The following is a 20,320-nucleotide window of genomic DNA, read 5'->3' on the forward strand; positions in this document are numbered from 1 at the left end:
AGTGGGTTATCAGGGTCCCGTCGGAGTTTCCACTGGGGGGGTGGAGTCTTCTTTGATGGCCAATGGGCAGCTAGGCAAACGTGTGTGTGATATATCCAGGAGGTGATGCCGTCAAACTTGAGTGCGGTGGGAGTAATGAGGACCACGGTGTATGGGCCCTTCCACCAGGGCTCCAGCATTTCTTGTTGTTGACATTTCATATACACCCAGTCTCCAGGTCAAAAAGCGTGTGGTTCAGGAACAGGTCCTGAGCTGTAGAGGGCTATAAGCCTCTCCCAATCAGCTCGTTGTGCCTTTTGATAAAAATGTAAAGTTACTGCGTAATTTTTCCAAGCTTTAAGATCTGGGCCCTTTGAAGTGAGGGCATTGTAATGCAACTTAGGGAATATAGGGGGTTGCCTTCCAAAGAGAATTTCATAGGGAGTTTTTCCTATAAGGTAGGGTGAGTTTCGCACCCTGTACAGGGCAAAGGGGAGGAGAGACACCCAGTCACCGCCAGTCTCCACGATTAATTTAGTCAGGGTCTGTTTTAGCATGAGGTTCATCTGCTCTACCTGCCCTGAACTTTGGGGTTGACAGGTACAATGCAATTTCCAATTAGTCCCCAAGGCTTCCGCTAGACTCTGCACTACCTGAGAAGTAAAGGCTGGGCCATTATCTGACTCTATCTGATTAGGAATTCCAAACCTATCATTATATCTTCTAGTATTTTCTTTGCTACTATCTGCGCAGTCTCATTTCTAGTTGGAAATGCTTATACCCATCCTGAGACTGTATCTATGAAAACAAGGATATATTTGTACCCATATTTATCTGGCTTAGCTTCAGTAAAGTCCACTTCCCAGTACGTACCTGGCTCCGTCCCATGCTCTCTGGACCCTGTATTGTGGGAGTTAGATACCCTGTTAGTCACAATACATACTTTGCATGAAGCTATGACTTCGTGGATTTTAGTATTCTGGTTTTGTATCTTGATTTTGGCGTGGCGCAGCAAGTCTTTCATCTTGCGTGACCGTAGGTGGGTGGATGAATGGATCCTATGGAGGATTTCCTGTCCTAGTTTTGCTGGCACAAGTGCTTTGCCATCACAGGTGACGTACCATCCGTTGTACTTCTAGGGGGAGTGGGCTTGTGGGATCTTCTCTCTCCATTTTAGGTCCTCTGGAGTATACTCCAGGGATTGTGGAAGTGTTGGGGATCCAGGGTCTGACAATGCAGTAATAGGAAGCTCTTGGATAGCCAAAATGGCTATAGTCCTGGCGACCCAGTCGGCCCACCGGTTGCCTCTGGCTACAGGGGAGTTGCCCCACTGATGGCCAGGGCAATGAATAATGGTTAGTTTCTGGGGAAGCCATAAGGCCTTTAGGAGGTCAAGTATTTCATCTTTATTTTTGATGGTCTTTCCCTCCGCTGTAAGGAGTCCTCTCTCCTGGTAAATTGCTCCGTGTATGTGGGCAGTGGCAAAGGCATATTGGCTATCAATATAGATGTTAAGTCTTAGGCCTTTCCCCAGGGTCATGGCTTGTGTTAGAGCTATGAGCTCAGCCTTTTGAACTGACATCCCAGCTGGGAGGGGCTCTGCCCACACTGTCTCCGTCTCAGACACCACTGCAGCTCCCGCGTCCCTGCATCCATCTTGTATGAAGCTGCTCCCATCTGTGTACCAGGTGGCCTTGGCATCAGGGAGGGGCTGGTCCGTAAGGTCCTGGCGTATGCTGTGAACCTGGGCTAGGATGTCAACACAGTCATGGAGGGGGTCGTCTAGGTCTGGATTCGGTAGTAGGGTTGCCGGATTGAGAGAGGTCTTTGGTAGGAATCGGATTCGTGGAGGGTTCAGCAGAAGGCCCTGGTAGTGGATGAGTTGGGCATTGCTAACGCACCGATCCAGTGGCTGTTTGAGGACTCCTTCAATGGTATGAGGGGTCGTGATCAACAGTTCTTGCCCTAAAGTTAATTTATCTGCGTCTTTAACCAGCAATGCAGTAGCTGCAATGATGCGTAAGCATGGGGGCCAGCCTGCTGCTACATGGTCTAGTTTCTTTGACAGGTAGGCGACCGGCCAGGTCCAGGGACTAAGCACCCCTTTTCTATGCCTTTGTGCTCATCTACATACAGATGAAAGGGCTTGGTAGTATCTGGGAGTCCTAGGGCCGGGGCCAAGAGCAAGGCTCATTTCAGGGCCTGGAAGGCTCTTTCTTGTTCTGCACTTCACTGGAAAGGCAGGCTGTCCTGGGTGGCATCATAGAGGGGCTTTGCTATCTCTGTGAACCCTGGAATCCACAGATGGCAGAACCCGGCAGACCCAAGGTATTCCTGCACCCCTCACTGTGTGGTCAGGGGAGGGGGGTTTTCAGAACTGTTTCTTTTCTTGCCTGGGACAGCCACCCCTGCCCATCCTTAAGGATGTACCCCAGATAACTCACAGTTTGTTGACAAATCTGAGCCTTCTTGGCAGAGGCCTAGTACCCCAGAGCTCCTAGTGTAGTCAGCAAGTCCTGGGTGCCTTGGTGGCATTCTGCTTCTGTCTTGGCTGCCATCAGAATGTCATCTACATACTGTAAAAGAGTCAGGTGAGGGTGCTGCTGCTGGTACTTACTCAGGTCCTTGTGTAGGGCTTCATCGAAGATGGTGGGGGAGTTCTTAAGCCCTTGCGGCAGCCGAATCCAGGTAAGTTGACCATGGATCCTTTGCTCTTCATCATTCCACTCAAAGGCGAACATTGTCTGGTTCTGGGGGGCCAGCGGGAGGCTGAAGAAGGCATCTTTTAAGTCGAGAACAGTGTACCATACTCGATCAGGGGTGAGAGCACTTAATAGTGTATAAGGGTTTGGGACGGTGGGGTGGATGTCTAATATCCGCTTGTTGACCTCTCTTAGGTCCTGGACTGGTCTATAGTTATTAGTCAGTGGCTTTTTTACAGGCAACAGGGGAGTGTTCCATGCAGATTGACAGGGCACTAGTATGCCGCTCTTAAAAAGCCTCTGGATGTGAGGCGTGATGCCCCGCCAGGCCTCTTGAGACATGGGATACTGCCATACTTGTAAGAGTTCAGCCATTGGCTTGAGCTCTACGATGACTGGTGGTCAGTGGGCAGCTAACCCCACTCCTCCAGTCTCAGCCCAGACAAGTGGGTAGGTTTTCAGCCATACAGTGACATCTGTCGGCTGATGGCCCTCAGGCTGCTGCTAGTGCAGTCTGTACTCATCTTCAAGTTGTAGGGTGAGTATTTGTATGGTACTCCCATACTGGTCTGTGACAAGGGGTCTTTCATCTTTGAAGATGATATGAGCCCCTACCTTGGTTAGGAGATCTCGCCCAAGAAGAGGGTAGGGACAATCTGGGATGACCATGAACACGTGGGATACCTGGCCCATGCCTAAGTCCATGGTTCTTCAGGTAGTCCATGAATATTGTTTGATGCCCATGGCCCCCTGGACCCATGATTTCCTGGCATCCATAGGGACATCCATCCATCCTTTGTCAGGACTGAATGCTGGGCTCTGGTATCTACCAGGAAATTAATTGGGGTCCCCCCACTCTGAGAGTTACCCGGGGCTCGGGGAGGGGTGGTGAGCCCTGACCCCACTACCCTTTGAGCCCACTCAGTTCCAAGACTGGCACTGAGGGGGGGGGGACATGAAGGTCTGGGAGGTGGTTTCTTGGGGCACTCCTGGGCCCAGGGTCCATGTTCCTTATAATAGGCGCACTGGTCTTTCTGGAGGTGGAGCCTTTCCCCACCTGGGGAGCCCTCCTTACCTCCTGCTGCCAGTTAGCACAGCCGCCTGTTTCTTTCGTCTGAGGTTGCGGCTGTGGAGATCAGGAGGATCCTGGCTAATTCTTGGGTCTGTCTTTTAGCCGCCTTCATTTGCTTTTCTTCAGGGGTCTCACGGTTGTTGTAGACTCTTTCAGCTACTTCTAAGAGATCCTGCAAAGACTTCTCACCTAGTCTATCTAGTTTCTGCAGCTTGTGCTTAATGTCTGGAGCTGACTGATTAGCAAAGAACATGACAACTGCTGCTCTGTTCTCCTCAGCTTCAGGGTCTAGGGGTGTGTGCATGTGGAATGCCTCCATAATTCTTTCTAAGAAAGCTGCTGGGGATTCTGCCTTTTCCTGTGGTACATTACCTACCTTGGCCAAATTAGTCAGCTTTCTAGCCACTTTACGGAGACCCCTCATTAGAGTCTGGTGGTAGACTTGGAGTCTTACCTGATCTGTTCCCATGTTAAAGTCCTCATTGGGGTGAGTAAGAGGAAAAGCAGCATCGATAAGAGCCTGGTTGGTGGTGGGGCTTCCGTCTGCATCCTCGACAGCCTTCCTGGCCTCAGCCAAGATGCGGTTCCATTCCTCAGTGGTGAAAAGGACCTGTAACAGTTGGTGACAATCATCCCAGGTAGGCTGGTGGGTAAAAAGAATTGAGTCTGGGCGGTGCCTGTGGCTCAAGGAGTAGGGCGCCGGTCCCATATGCCGGAGGTGGTGGGTTCAAACCCAGCCCCGGCCAAAAATCACAAAAAAAAAAAAAAAAGAATTGAGTCTAAGAGGTCAATCAAGGCAGTAGGTTTTTTGGAGAACTTAGGGTTCTGCATTTTCCAGTTATAGAGATCACTTGTGGTGAAGGGCCAATAGTGGTGCGGCTGATTTGGGGGGGTTCACTCCATCAGGGGGGCCTGCCGTGTGGAGAGGCAACACTGTGGAATCTGCTGTCTGATCGCGCAGGGCTGTACGGTGGGTGAGAGGTGGGATCCGGTGGCTACCCTCTGAACCTGGGGCTGGAGTGGCATCACTGCCTGGTGGACTCTGAGGAACAGGTGCCTCCCGAGGTGAGGGTTGATAGGGAGGGGAGAAGAGCACTTCTGGATCAGTTCCTCCTTGGAGGATCAGGGGAGGGGCAGTGGGTTCAGGGGACTTCTCCTTTTTCTCCTTCAAGGCTAGGAGTTTAGCTATTTTTTTTTGTAGAGACAGAGTCTCACTTTATGGCCCTCGGTAGAGTGCCGTGGCCTCACACAGCTCACAGCAACCTCCAACTCCTGGCTTAAGCGATTCTCTTGCCTCAGCCTCCCGAGTAGCTGGGACTACAGGCACCCGCCACAATGCCCGGCTATTTTTTGATTGCAGTTTGGCAGGGGCCAGGTTTGAACCCACCACCCTCGGTATATGGGGCCGGCGCCTTACCGACTGAGCCACAGGCGCTGCCCGAGAGTTTAGCTATTTCCTTGCCTGATGGAGGAAGGAGAGGTTTTAACCACAATGGCAGGTTTTCCACGAGGTCCTGCCAAGCAGTTATATATGGGATCTGGTCTGGGTGCCGGGTCCCAGATTGATAGACTATATCTTTGACCTGAAAGATAATAGGGAGATGAAAATTGCCCTCTGGTGGCCATCCGACATGGTATGCTGGCCATTCATTCCTACAAAAAACCACAAGTTTACCTCTGGACACATTAAAGCCATACTCCCAGGCTTTGTCTTAGAAGTCCTGGAAATAAGTCAAAGTTAGGGAGAGGGGGGTCATCTGTGTCTGTCCCATGTCGCCCTCCAAATATAATAAAACATGGACAAAACAAATAACACCCAAGATTCTTCCAGAAGACAGAAGCCTGCCCTTGTGTGGTTTCAGGCAAAACTGAAAATGAGACAATGGTGTAACCCCATCTGGCAGTCAGGACCCGTCTTGTCTCTCAACCAGAAGGATCGCCTCTCTGTGGTCTTCTTGACCAGGGATTGGGGATTCCACATCCCAGTCTGCCATCCACCGGGCGTCCCCTCTTCTACTCTGCCGGGGATTCCACGTCCCAACTATAGATTCAACAAACAGAACCAACATGGAACAGGACAAGACAAACGCCGGCACACACACACTCATCTCCGGAGCAGGTACTTGGTGATTTGGGGGGGTTATCCCGGACGAGCCCCCAAATGTTGTGCCCAAGTCGCAGGATCCCCCACATAAATCACCCGGAGACCAAGTCCGATGCAAAAGCAAGAGGTTCTTTATTTACAAGCTCGAGCCTGGACTTCCTGGTCCTGGCGCAGCAGGAGAGCAGAGAAGCCCCAATCTTGAAAAGGAGGGAGGTTTTTAAGGGTACAGAAAGGAAAGAAAAGGGAGGGGGATATGAGGTGAGCCACTGGGGCGAGCTGATAGGGGTCTAAGGGACCAAGCAGTGTCTGTCCTTGGCTGTCTGGGAGAGTTTGTTATCGCTCGGAGCAGATGTTGTGCAAGGGTGCGGATCATGGGGCAACGGGGGGGTGGAGGAGGAAGCAGGCTGCCTAACGCCTTTGGTATGCAGCTGCAAAATGAAGACTGAGGGACAAGATGAAGTTAGTTTTAACAAAATGGAGTTAACTTGGTCCTTACAGTTGGCTTAGTATTTTCTCAAGATTAGTATTAAAAGGTGAATAAGGTTCTTGTTTTTATATGGTCCTGTTACTGACAAATTAAAATTTCCTCAAGATTGGGTGGCGCCTGTGGCTCAGTGAGTAGGGCACCGGCCCCATATACCGAGGGTGGCGGGTTCAAACCCGGCCCTGGCTGAACCGCAACCAAAAAATAGCCGGGCGTTGTGGAGGGCGCCTGTAGTCCCAGCTGCTCGGGAGGCTGAGGCAGGAGAATTGCTGAAGCCCAAGAGCTGGAGGTTGCTGTGAGTCCTGTGACATCATGGCACTCTACTGAAGGCGGTAAAGTGAGACGCTGTCTCTACAAAAAAAATGAAATAAAATTTCCTCAAGATCTTCAGGAATTTCAAAAGTCATCTATTGCTTGAGATGAAAATAGAAAACAGAATTGGCTTGGCATACCCATAGCACAGTGGTTACAGCACCAGCCACATACATCGAGGCTGGCAGGTTCAAAACTGACCCGGGCCAGCTAAACAACAATGACAACTGCAACAAAAAATAGCCAGGTGTTGTGATGGGCACCTGTAGTCCCAGCTACTTGGGAAGCTGAGGCAAGAGAATCACTTAAGCTAAAGAGTTTGAGGTTAGTGTGAGCTGTGATGCCACAGCACTCTACGGAGGGTGACATAGTGAGACAGAGTTAAAAAAAAAAAAAGTTACCATTTAGAGAAATGAAAGACAATTTTAGTTAAATTCGCCCCATCCCCATTTTATAGATAATTGCAAATCCTTTCAGGAAAAAATGTAATGATCAGGGAAAAGACTCATGAGAGCTATGGAGGGAAAAGTGAGCTTGGCTCAAGAAGAAGCTGCTGAATAGAACTTGGTCATTTATCCTTAAATTTGGCAGGTCTTACTTTCTGAACTTTAGGGAGATTTGCTGATATTGGGTTAGAAGTGGTAAACCTGAGATCGAAAGCTACTATTGAAAATTTGGTCCTTCTCCCAAATAAGTAAATTCTGACACTGCTGTGGACTCTGGTGCAGGTGCCAGCCAACCATCTGTTTACTCAGCGATTTCTCTAGCACTGTGTAAGACCTTGCAGGATGTCAGGATATTAGTGTTTCTCCCTGACTTACTCTGCTTACACAGTCCCTTTAGACACATTTTTGCTGGCAGTTAGCACCATGTGAAACACTTTTTTTTTTTTTTGTAGAGACAGAGTCTCACTTTATGCCCCTCGGTAGAGTGCCGTGGCCTCACATAGCTCACAGCAACCTCCAACTCCTGGGCTTAAGCAATTCTCTTGCCTCAGCCTCCCAAGCAGCTGAGACTACAGGCGCCCACCGCAACGCCTGGCTATTTTTTGGTGCAGTTTGGCCGGGGCTGGGTTTGAACCCGCCACCCTCAGCATATGGGGCCGGCGCCCCACCGACTGAGCCACAGGCGCCGCCCGTGAAACACTTTTTATTAAAAAAAAAGAGGATGAAAAGATATAATTAAATTAACAACTGCCCACAGTCCTGTGGCACCAAATGGTTGTGACATATTTCAGATAAACATCCCATCTCCCCCAAAACCCTGCCTGCAGGATATGAAAAGCAATATGTAAATCCCTGGATAGAAGGCTCAAATGGGCTACCCACTTGGGTCCCCCTTGCGGCTTGCTGGAGGCTCTCTGACTTTCTTGCCCCACTTATCTATCTATCCGTCAATAAATTCTGTCCTGTCGTTTACTCATGTGGGTCCGTGGATTCATTCTTCAAATCAACAATTTATTAGAGAGAGATTCCAGCTACACCAAGACCAACTGACCTGCACTCTCTCACCTTGAAAAGAAGTTGCTTCGGGCGTCGCCTGTGGCTCAAGGAGTAGGGCGCCGGTCCCATATGCCGGAGGTGGTGGGTTCAAACCCAGCCCCGGCCAAAAAAAACACAAAAAAGAAAAAAAAAAAGTAGTTAAAAAAAAAAAAAAAAAAGAAGTTGCTTCTTCCAGTGAAGACCCATGGCTTGTTCCAGGGGTCTTCTCTGCTTCTTCCAGCAGTTGCAGGATGCCATTCCACCACGAAGCTAAGCTGGGCACTTATCCTCCAGGCTTCATCATAAGTGGTTTGAGGAGAAGTAAAGAGGAGTCTATTAATTTGCAGGCGAATGAAGACAGTGGAGACTCCTGTCTAAACAGGATTGTCTTAAACATAAGCAGAAATACAGACCTTTTAAAAGGAGAAGGATTTCCAGTTCTAGGCTATTGTCATTCACCTACAGGCAGTCCCTAGGTTAGGAATGAGTTAGGTTCTGTAGGTTGGTTCTTACGTTGAATTTGTATGTAAGTCAGAACAGGTACATTTACCTATTACAACTCTATTAGTAAGTGTGAGTTGTGGGCGGCGCCTGTGGCTCAGTCGGTAAGGCGCTGGCCCCATATACAGAGGGTGGCGGGTTCAAACCCGCCCCGGCCGAACTGCAACAACAACAAAAAAAAAAATAGCCAGGCGTTGTGGCAGGCGCCTGTAGTCCCGGCTACTCGGGAGGCTGAGGCAAGAGAATCGCTTAAGCCCAGGAGTTGGAGGTTGCTGTGAGCTGTGTGATGCCATGGCACTCTACCGAGGGCCATAAAGTGAGACTCTGTCTCTACCAAAAAAAAAAAAAAGTAAGTGTGAGTTGTGTGTAAATTGAATGTTTGTAACTTGGGGACTGCGTGTATAGTTAAATATTCTGATTGTCCCATCTCTACCAAAAACAATCTGGGACCTTCAACCACCAGAGCACAAAGGAGAAGAGACCCTTCCACTACCCTCCTGACCTGAGGCAGAGGTGCAAGTTTTAGTTCCTCAAAGGAGTGGACACAGTTTTAAAGAGACAGAAAATATTTCTGCCTTTTTTTCAGGCCATTCCCTCTGTTACAATTTCAATAATGTCCACAGCATCATCACACTAAAAATAGAACCCTAAAAGTTAGCTGAAAAATTACTGACATGATGCAGATTGCTTAATAGGAGAAAAGGGCACAAGAATCTAAGGTGTATCCATGGCAGCCTTTGGGATGAAGATTCAACCTCCCAATGTTGCACCAAAGTTTATAAAGAAATGGGGCTTGGACTGCCGCAAAACAGCTGTTAGTGGCAAGACAGGTTATGGGAGGAAGAAAGGAAGAGGTTTTGCTAGCAAAAGTGGTCTTGTGGTCTTGTTATGTGAATAACCACTTACAGGTAGCAGCCCTTACAGAGAATAGATGATAAGTGTTTCTCCTCAGACCTTTGCAACCGTCATGCTCTCACCAGTTGCATTAAAGGAGACTCTCTACAGATGCAAATTTCCTGCCACAAATGACAGGTCTATTTACTAGACTTGTGGTAGTCATCTCAAAATATGTCAAAAAATATATTTGGGGGGTAGGCACAGTGGCTCATGCCTGTAATCCTAGCACTCTGGGAGGCCCGGACAGGTGGATTGCTTGAGCTCAGTTCAAGACCAGCCTGAGCAAGAGTGAAACCCCATCTCTACTAAAAACAGAAAAACCATCCAGGCATGGTGGTGCATGTCTGCAGTCCCAGTTACTTGGGAGGCTGAGGAAAGAGGATCACTTGAACCTCTTGAGAGTTTGAGGTTGCTGTGAGCTACAATGATGCCACAGCACTCTATCCAGGGGACAGAGTGAAACTCAGTCTCAAAAAATACATATTGAGGGGGGGAATGAAAGTTCTAAGTCAGTGGTTCTCAACCTTCCTAATGCCGTGACCCTTTAATACAGTTCCTCATGTTATGGTGACCCCCCAACCATAAAATTACTTTCGTTGCTACTTCATAACTGTAATTTTGCTACTGTTATGAATCATAATGTAAATATCTGATATGCAGGAGACTCTCAAAGGGGTCACGACCCACAGGTTGAGAACCGCTGTTGTAAGTGACAGTGACGGTGTCCAGAGAAAAGACTGGAGTGCAGATGTTCAGGCCAGGTTTATCGAAAGGGGAGGGTGACCCACATGGGCAGTGCAAAGGTGGCGTCTGCACCCCAGTTAGAGACCTTTCTTATAGGGGGCCAGAGGAGGTGGGCAAATTCCACAGCTTGCCTGGGAAGTTAGGATCCTTTGGAGCAAACTTTGGGGGTGGGGCTAACCACATCCTTTGTCTCCTTTGCTTTAGGAGGAGAGGAAAGGGGAGGGGGGCAGTTTGTTCAGGGCTTTAGGCACCCCAACAGTAAAATATTCTGATTTCTCTCAATTACATCTCAGTAAACCATTTTCTTTGCTCATCCCTAAGAGGTAACTCCTCACCTGCTCAAATTTGATGGTGAGATTGCAGCAACCCAGTCATCTCTTCAGGCTCCACTTTTAATTCTAACTCTCCTGCTGTTTCCACCACCTCTGCAGTTACTTCCTCCACTGAAGCCTTGAACCCCTTAAATCACCCACGAGGAATGGAATCAACTTCTTCCAAATTCTTGTTAATGTTGATATTTTGACCTCTTCCCATGAAACATGAATGTCTTCAATGGCATCCAGGATAATGACTCCTTTCCAGGATAATGAATCCTTTCCAGAAGGTTGTCAATTCATTTTATTTAGACCTACCAGAAGAATCCCTATTTATAGCAGCTATAGCCTGAGGAAATGTATCAGAGGACTTGTAACCAGCTTTATGAGCAAATTTCATTGATCCCCCCTACATGTTTTTTATAATCCTCTCCTTTAACTACCTGACTTTTTGAGTTATTAACCATAAAATGATGGATTTTCTGAAAGACAAAGGAATTGAGATTCTGAAAGACCCTGGGCAAACTTCCTGATGGCAAGACTCATGGTTTGTGGTACCCTGAAACAATTACAAATGTAAATCAAGGATCACTGATCACAGTGATCATAATATAATGAAAAAGTTTGAAATATATGAGAATTACCAAAATGTGATACAGAGACAGGAAGTGAGCACATGCTCTTGGAAAAGTGGTACCACAGAGTTGCTTGAGGTAGGGTTTCCAAAAGCCTTCAGTTGGTAAAAACGCAGTATCTGTGAAGTACAATAAAATAAAGCACAATCAGGCGGAGCAAGATGGCAGCCGAGTAACAGCTTCCTTGCATCTGGGCACCGTGAGTCTGGGGAGATAGGACTCCAGGCGTCTCTGGCTGGTGGGAACTGCCTATCATCACTCCTATGAGGATACAGGGAGTCAGCGAGAGACTTCTGGACCCCAAGAGGAGGACTAAATCCGTGGAAAACCGGCAAGTGGTCGCGTGTGTTCAATCCGTCTAAACCCGCCCACAACTGTAAGTTCAGTAGCAGCGAGACTGCAAACCAGAAAGGCCTTACCTGTGAACTGTTTTGATGTCCTTGGACTTGGCACTGAGTTGAACTGCCTTGGGGAAGGCCTGAGCGGGAGTGCGAGAACTTTGGCCGTTGTCTAGGGCCCCAGTCTGAGCCGCTGAGCCAGACGGAGCTAATAGTGTTTGGCGGTGGGTCACACGGATCCATTGTCAGCGATCTGCCCCGGCAAGCTCCGCCCTCAGGGTCGCAGAGCTAGAAACGGTGGGAGCTGGTAACCCAGCAACCAAGTAGCCTAAGGGTGGGGTCTGAGCCGCCTTGCAGCCCTAACCCTCAGGGGCAGAGTGAGACCGGTTTTGGCACACTGAGTAAGTGGATAGCCACTTCAGCAGCAATTCCAGCAAGAAAGCTGGGAAAGCTTCTGCTCAACAAGTTTACAAGTTCGAAGTGCCTTTTAAGTAGGCTGAAGAGAGATTCAGGGTGTCTACCTGCTGGGGTTTGAGTAATCAGCAGCCTCCAGTCGTATCTGAACTGTGACTAACATCTCATACCCCAGAAGACCACGTGTTGCCCAGACAATATTCAATAACATATACAAACTGCTTTGTTTTTGGTTGTGTATTTTTTTCTTTCTTTTTTTGCTTGGTTGTTTTTTTTGTTTGTTTATTTTGACGTTGCTGATATTCTTTTGTTTTTTTAATTTCAATCTTTTCCACACAGATCCCTTTTTCTTTCTCAATTTTCCTAGTTTAATTATAATTTCCCATTGCTGCTTTTTTTAATAACTTCAACTTCATTTTTGCTAGTGTTTCTACCGATATAATTTGGTTTTTCACCCAATTTTATCCCTGTAAAGTTTTCTGTTTGCTTCTTTTGGTTTGATTTAAAGCATTTTTGTCTTTCCTCTCTACTTGGTGGAGGTGGGGTACTGTGTCTGATCAGGTTAGCAAAGAGCTGCTGACCTCAAGGGAACCACGCAACTGGGCACCCCCAGAAGGTGGGGTTTTTTAAGGTTGTGTCAAAGTACCCTACTGTACACCTATATTGCCCTGTCTCCCTCTTTCTGTGCCTCTCTTCTTTTTGTCAATATTCCTTATACCCACCCCCTCTCCTTTCTCTATCTTTCTTTTTTTCTTATCACTCGGTCCTCCTTTCTTTCATCCCCTTTTTTTTTGCTCTTCAACCTTCTCACCCTTCTGGTCCTGTAACCTTTAGTCCACAGGCACAAGAACTTAAAGAGCAAGAGGAAGTGAAAGGAAAATTAGGGCAAGCAAACAGATAAAAGAAATCACTCATGAGGAAGAATCAGCAGAAAACTCCAGGCAACATGAAGAACCAGTCTAGAACAACCCCACCAAGGGACCATGAGGTAGCTACTGCAGATGATTCCACCAGTATAGAAATGTTAGGAATGACAGAAAGGGAATTTAGAATACACATGTTGAAAACAATGAAAGAAATGATGGAAACAATGAAGGAAATTGCTAATAAAGTGGAGAATAACCAAAAGGAAATCCAAAAACAGAATCAAATAAGAGATGAACGATATGAAGAATATAAAAAGGATATAGCAGACCTGAAGGAACTGAAACAGTCAATTAGGGAACTTAAAGATGCAATGGAAAGTATCAGCAACAGGTTAGACCATGCAGAAGAAAGAATTTCAGAGGTAGAAGACAAAGTTCTTGAGATAACTCAGACAGTAAAAGAGGCAGAAAAGAAGAGAGAGAAAGCAGAACGTTCACTGTCAGAATTATGGGACTTTATGAAGCGTTCCAACATACGAGTTATAGGAATTCCAGAAGGGGAAGAAGAATGCCCCAGAGGAATGGAATCCATACTAGAGAATATTATAAAAGAAAATTTCCCAAACATCACCAAAGATTCTGACACACTGCTTTCAGAGGGATATCGGACCCCGGGTCGCCTCAACTCTAACCGAGCTTCTCCAAGACACATTGTGATGAACCTGTCCAAAGTCAAGACAAAAGAAAAGATTCTGCAAGCTGCCAGGAGTAAGCGCCAGTTGACCTACAGGGGCAAATCCATCAGAGTTACCACAGACTTCTCTAATGAAACTTTCCAAGCAAGAAGACAATGGTCATCTACCTTTAATCTACTTAAACAGAACAATTTTCAGCCCAGAATTCTGTACCCTGCTAAGCTAAGCTTCAAAATTGACGGAGAAATCAAATCATTTACGGATATACAAACATTGAGGAAATTCGCCACAACAAGACCAGCTCTACAGGAAATACTTCAACCTGTTCTGCACACTGACCACCACAATGGATCAGCAGCAAAGTAAGAACTCAGAAATCAAAGGACAGAACCTAACCTCCACACTGATGCAAAAGATAAAACTAAGCAATGGACTCTCACCAAATAAGACAAATAGAATACTACCACACTTATCAATTATCTCAATAAATGTTAATGGCTTGAATTCCCCACTGAAGAGACATAGATTGGCTGACTGGATTAAAAAACACAAGCCATCCATTTGCTGTCTGCAAGAAACACACCTGGCTTCAAAAGACAAATTAAAGCTCCGAGTCAAGGGTTGGAAGACAATTTTTCAGGCAAATGGAATTCAGAAGAAAAGAGGAGTTGCAATCTTATTTTCAGATACATGTGGATTTAAAGCAACTAAAGTCAAAAAAGACAAAGATGGTCACTTTATATTGGTCAAGGGAAAACTACAACAAGAAGACATTTCCATTCTAAATATTTATGCACCCAATTTAAATGCTCCCAGATTCTTGAAGCAGACCTTACTCAGTCTGAGCAATATGATATCTGATAATACCATCATAACAGGGGACTTTAACACACCTCTTACAGAGCTGGACAGATCCTCTAAACAGAAATTAAACAAAGATGTAAGAGATTTAAATGAGACCCTAGACCAACTATGCTTGATAGACGTATATAGAACACTCCACCCCAAAGATAAAGAATATACATTCTTCTCATCACCCCATGGAACATTCTCCAAAATTGATCATATCCTGGGACACAAAACAAATATCAACAGAATCAAAAGAATTGAAATTTTACCTTGTATCTTTTCAGACCATAAGGCACTAAAGATGGAACTCAACTCTAACAAAAATGCTCAACCCCACCCAAAGGCATGGAAATTAAACAATCTTCTGTTGAATAACAGATGGGTGAAGGAAGAAATAAAACAGGAAATCATTAACTTCCTTGATCATAACAACAATGAAGACACAAGCTACCAAAACCTGTGGGATACTGCAAAAGCAGTTTTGAGAGGAAAATTCATCGCTTTAGATGCCTACATTCAAAAAACAGAAAGAGAGCACATCAACAATCTCACAAGAGATCTTATGGAATTGGAAAAAGAAGAACAATCTAAGCCTAAACCCAGTAGAAGAAAAGAAATATCCAAAATCAAATCAGAGATCAATGAAATTGAAAACAAAAGAATCATTCAGAAAATTAATGAAACAAGGAGTTGGTTTTTTGAAAAAATAAATAAAATAGATAAACCATTGGCCAGACTAACTAGAAATAGAAAAGTAAAATCTCTAATAACCTCAATCAGAAACGATAAAGGGGAAATAACAACTGATCCCACAGAGATACAAGAGATCATCTCTGAATACTACCAGAAACTCTATGCCCAGAAATTTGACAATGTGAAGGAAATGGATCAATATTTGGAATCACACCCTCTCCCTAGACTTAGCCAGGAAGAAATAGACCTCCTGAACAGACCAATTTCAAGCACTGAGATCAAAGAAACAATAAAAAAGCTTCCAACTAAAAAATGCCCTGGTCCAGATGGCTTCACTCCAGAATTCTATCAAACCTTCAAGGAAGAGCTTATTCCTGTACTGCAGAAATTATTCCAAAAAATTGAGGAAGAAGGAATCTTCCCCAACACATTCTATGAAGCAAACATCACCCTGATACCAAAACCAGGAAAAGACCCAAGCAAAAAGGAGAATTTCAGACCAATCTCACTCATGAATATAGATGGAAAAATTCTCAACAAAATCCTAGCCAATAGATTACAGCTTATCATCAAAAAAGTCATTCATCATGATCAAGTAGGCTTCATCCCAGGGATGCAAGGCTGGTTTAACATACGCAAGTCCATAAACGTTATCCAGCATATTAACAGAGGCAAAAATAAAGATCACATGATCCTCTCAATAGATGCAGAAAAAGCATTTGATAAAATCCAGCATCCTTTTCTAATTAGAACACTGAAGAGTATAGGCATAGGTGGCACATTTCTAAAACTGATTGAAGCTATCTATGACAAACCCACAGCCAATATTTTACTGAATGGAGTAAAACTGAAAGCTTTTCCTCTTAGAACTGGAACCAGACAAGGTTGTCCTCTGTCACCTTTACTATTCAACATAGTGCTGGAAGTTCTAGCCAATACAATTAGGCAAGACAAGGAAATAAAGGGAATCCAAATGGGAGCAGAGGAGGTCTAACTCTCCCTCTTTGCTGACGACATGATCTTATACTTAGAGAACCCCAAAGAGTCAACCACAAGACTCCTAGAAGTCATCAGAAAATACAGTAATGTTTCAGGATATAAAATCAATGTCCAGAAGTCAGTAGCCTTTGTATACACCAATAACAGTCAAGATGAGAAGCTAATTAAGGACACAACTCCCTTCACCATAGTTTCAAAGAAAATGAAATACCTAGGAATATACCTAACGAAGGAGGTGAAGGACCTCTATAAAGAAAACTATGAAATCCTCAGAAAGGAAATAGCAGAGGATATTAACAAATGGAAGAACATACCATGCTCATGGATGGGAAGAATCAACATTGTTAAAATGTCTATACTTCCCAAAGCAATCTACCTATTCAATGCCATTCCTATCAAAGTACCTACATCGTACTTTCAAGATTTGGAAAAAATGATTCTGCGTTTTGTATGGAAGCGGAAAAAACCCCGTATAGCTAAGGCAGTTCTTAGTAACAAAAATAAAGCTGGGGGCATCAGCATACCAGATTTTAGTCTGTACTACAAAGCCATAGTGCTCAAGACAGCATGGTACTGGCACAAAAACAGAGACATAGACACTTGGAATCGAATTGAACACCAAGAAATGAAACTAACATCTTACAACCACCTAATCTTTGATAAACCAAACAAGAACTTACCTTGGGGGAAAGACTCCCTATTCAATAAATGGTGTTGGGAGAACTGGATGTCTACATGTAAAAGACTGAAACTGGACCCACACCTTTCCCCACTCACAAAAATTGATTCAAGATGGATAAAGGACTTAAATTTAAGGCATGAAACAATAAAAATCCTCAAAGAAAGCATAGGAAAAACACTGGAAGATATTGGCCTTCCAGTGCTTCATGAAGGGGAAGACTTCATGAAGAAGACTGCCATGGCAATGGCAACAACATCAAAAATAAACAAATGGGACTTCATTAAACTGAAAAGCTTCTGTACAGCTAAGGAGACAATAACCAAAGCAAAGAGACAACCTACACAATGGGAAAGGATATTTGCATATTTTCAATCAGACAAAAGCTTGATAACCAGGATCTATAGAGAACTCAAATTAATCCACATGAAAAAAGCCAACAATCCCTTATATCAATGGGCAAGAGACATGAATAGAACTTTCTCTAAAGACGACAGACGAATGGCTAACAAACACATGAAAAAATGTTCATCATCTCTATATATTAGAGAAATGCAAATCAAAACAACCCTGAGATATCATCTAACCCCAGTGAGAATGGCCCACATCACAAAATCTCAAAACTGCAGATGCTGGCGTGGATGTGGAGAGAAGGGAACACTTTTACACTGCTGGTGGGACTGCAAACTAGTACAACCTTTCTGGAAGGAAGTATGGAGAAACCTCAAAGCACTCAACCTAGACCTCCCATTCGATCCTGCAATCCCATTACTGGGCATCTACCCAGAAGGAAAAAAATCCTTTTATCATAAGGACACTTGTACTAGACTGTTTATTGCAGCTCAATTTACAATCACCAAAATGTGGAAACAGCCTAAATGCCCACCAACCCAGGAATGGATTAACAAGCTGTGGTATATGTATACCATGGAATACTATTCAGCCATTAAAAAAAATGGAGACTTTACATCCTTCGTATTAACCTGGATGGAAGTGGAAGACATTATTCTTAGTAAAGCATCACAAAAATGGAGAAGCATGAATCCTATGTACTCAATCTTGATATGAGGACAATTAATGACAATTAAGGTTATGGGGGGGGAAGCAGAAAGAGGGATGGAGGGAGGAGGGTGGGGCCTTAGTGTGTGTCACATTTTATGGGGGCAAGACATGATTGCAAGAGGGACTTTACCTAACAATTGCAATCAGTGTAACTGGCTTATTGTACCCTCAATGAATCCCCAACAATAAAAAAAAAAAAATAAAATCAAAAAAAAAAAATAAAATAAAATAAAGCACAATGAAAGAAATTATGCCTGTAAAACCAAAGCAAAACACAAAATAAATAGGGAAGAAAATTAAAATTAGTAAAACAGAGACTCATCAAAATTCTTTTGCTGCTTTTAGGTTCATCTGTGGGAGCAAGGAAATTGCCTGGATCTAAGCAATCTACGAGGTGCCTTATTTCAAAATGTTACATTTATCCTTATGATAAAGGATTCCCCCATCCAAGGCTGGACAGGGGACCCCAGTTTTTCTAGGCCTGGGCAATTAGAACGCCCTGACCATTTGCTCTCAGCTGGAGGGAGTGCAATCATTCATCTGTCAATAACCCTCATTGAAAACATGTTTCCATCTGCCAAGTCCTGGCCAAGTTTAATTCTTAAGACCTTATCCCCCTAGACAAAGAACCCATGTAGAGACTTCCCACTTGGGTCTTTCCCTCTGCCAGAAGCTCTGGTGCTTTTTAGTCCTTCTGTATTTTTTTCTGTCTAATACAATCTGATCTTACCACTGATCTGTGGATGCGGATTTATTCTTTGAATCCCTGAGGCCAAGCACCTACCCAAGAAAGACTTTCTGGTAACACTTACACATCACAAACCAGTGGCTTTATGGTATAGTACAAGGAAAAGTTTCTCGTGATTCAGAAGTCTTCTCTAATTCTGACTCAGTGTTAACGTCATTCACTCAAAAATATTCTACCTACTATCTCTATCTATTGTATACTTAGCTTAGAACTATGTTGGGTAAAATTTTAAAATAATGGATCATGGCCCTTCCACAAAAGTTATTTACAATCTCATTATGGAGCCAAGACATACAGGAAACTACTCATCAATAAATTTAATAAACTCCAGAATTGTGAGCACGGTTAGAAAACGGGGCTGTGTAAAACAGAAATACAGTCAATCGAGTGGCGCCTGTGCCTCAGTGGGTAGGGCGCCGGTCCCATGTACCGAGGGTGACAGGTTCAGACCTGGCCCTGGCCAAACTGCAACAAAAAAAATAGGTGGGCGTTGTGGTGGGCACTTGTAGTCCCAGCTACTCGGGAGGCAGAGGCAAGAGAATTGCCTAAGCCCTGGAGTTGGAGGTTGCTGCGAACTGAAATGCCACAGCACTCTACTGAGGGCAAAGAGACTCTGTCTCTACAAAAAAAAAAAAGAAAGAAAGAAAGAAAGAAATACAGTCAATCCTCATTGTCTGTGGATTCTGTATATATATATATATATTTTTAGACAAACTCTCATCCTCTCATCCTGAGTGGAGTGGGTACAGTATCATAGCTCACAGAAAAAACTCCTGGGCGTAAGTGATCCTCTTGCCTCAGCCTCCCAAGTAGCTGAGACTACGGGCAATCACCACCATGCCTGGCTAGTTTTTCTATTTTCAGTAGAAATGGGTCTCACTCTTGCTCAGGCTGGTCTCAAAATCCTAAGCTCATCTTGGTCTCAAATCCACCCACCTCGGCCTCCCAGACAGCTGGAATTACAGGCCTGAGCCACCATGGCCAGCAGATTCTATATTTTTGAATTTGCCTACTCACTAAATTTATCTGTAATTACCAAGCTAATAGCTGCAGTGCTTTCGCAGTCATTCTTGACATGTACAGAGCAGTGAAAAAATTTTAGTCCCAAGTGCATATTCCTAGCTGAGGCAGGACAAGGTCTAACAGGGGTTCACAACCTGTGGGTCACCACCCCTTTGTAACAATGAAAATACACCCTGCATGTCAGATATTTACATTATGATTCATAACAGTAGCAAAATTGTAGTTATGAAGTAGCAATGAAAATAATGTTTTTTTTTTTAAGAGACAGAGTTTCACTTTATCACCCTTGGTAGAGTGCTATGGCATCACAGCTCACAGCAACCTCCAGTTCCTGGGCTTAGGCGATTCTCTTGCCTCAGCCTTCCGAGTAGCTGGGACTACAGGCGCCCACCACAACACGGGGCTATTTTTTTGTTGCAGTTTGGCCAGGGCTGGGTTTGAACCCACCACCCTTGATACATGGTGCCGGTGCCCTACTCGCGGAGCCACAGGCCCCACCCACAATGAAAATAATTTTTGGGGCGGCACCTGTGGCTCAAGGAGTAGGGCGCCGATCCCATATGCCGGAGGTGTCGGGTTCAAACCCACCCCTGGCCAAAACCACAAAAAAAAAAAAAAAGGAAATAATTTTTGGTTGGGGGTCACCACAACATGAGGAACTGTATTAAAGGATCACGGTATTAGGAAGGTTGAGAACCACTGGAAAGGCAGGACACTCTGTCTTCTTAT

The sequence above is a fragment of the Nycticebus coucang genome, chromosome 10 (genome assembly GCF_027406575.1).
Source record: "Nycticebus coucang isolate mNycCou1 chromosome 10, mNycCou1.pri, whole genome shotgun sequence".
Lineage (NCBI taxonomy): Eukaryota > Metazoa > Chordata > Mammalia > Primates > Lorisidae > Nycticebus > Nycticebus coucang.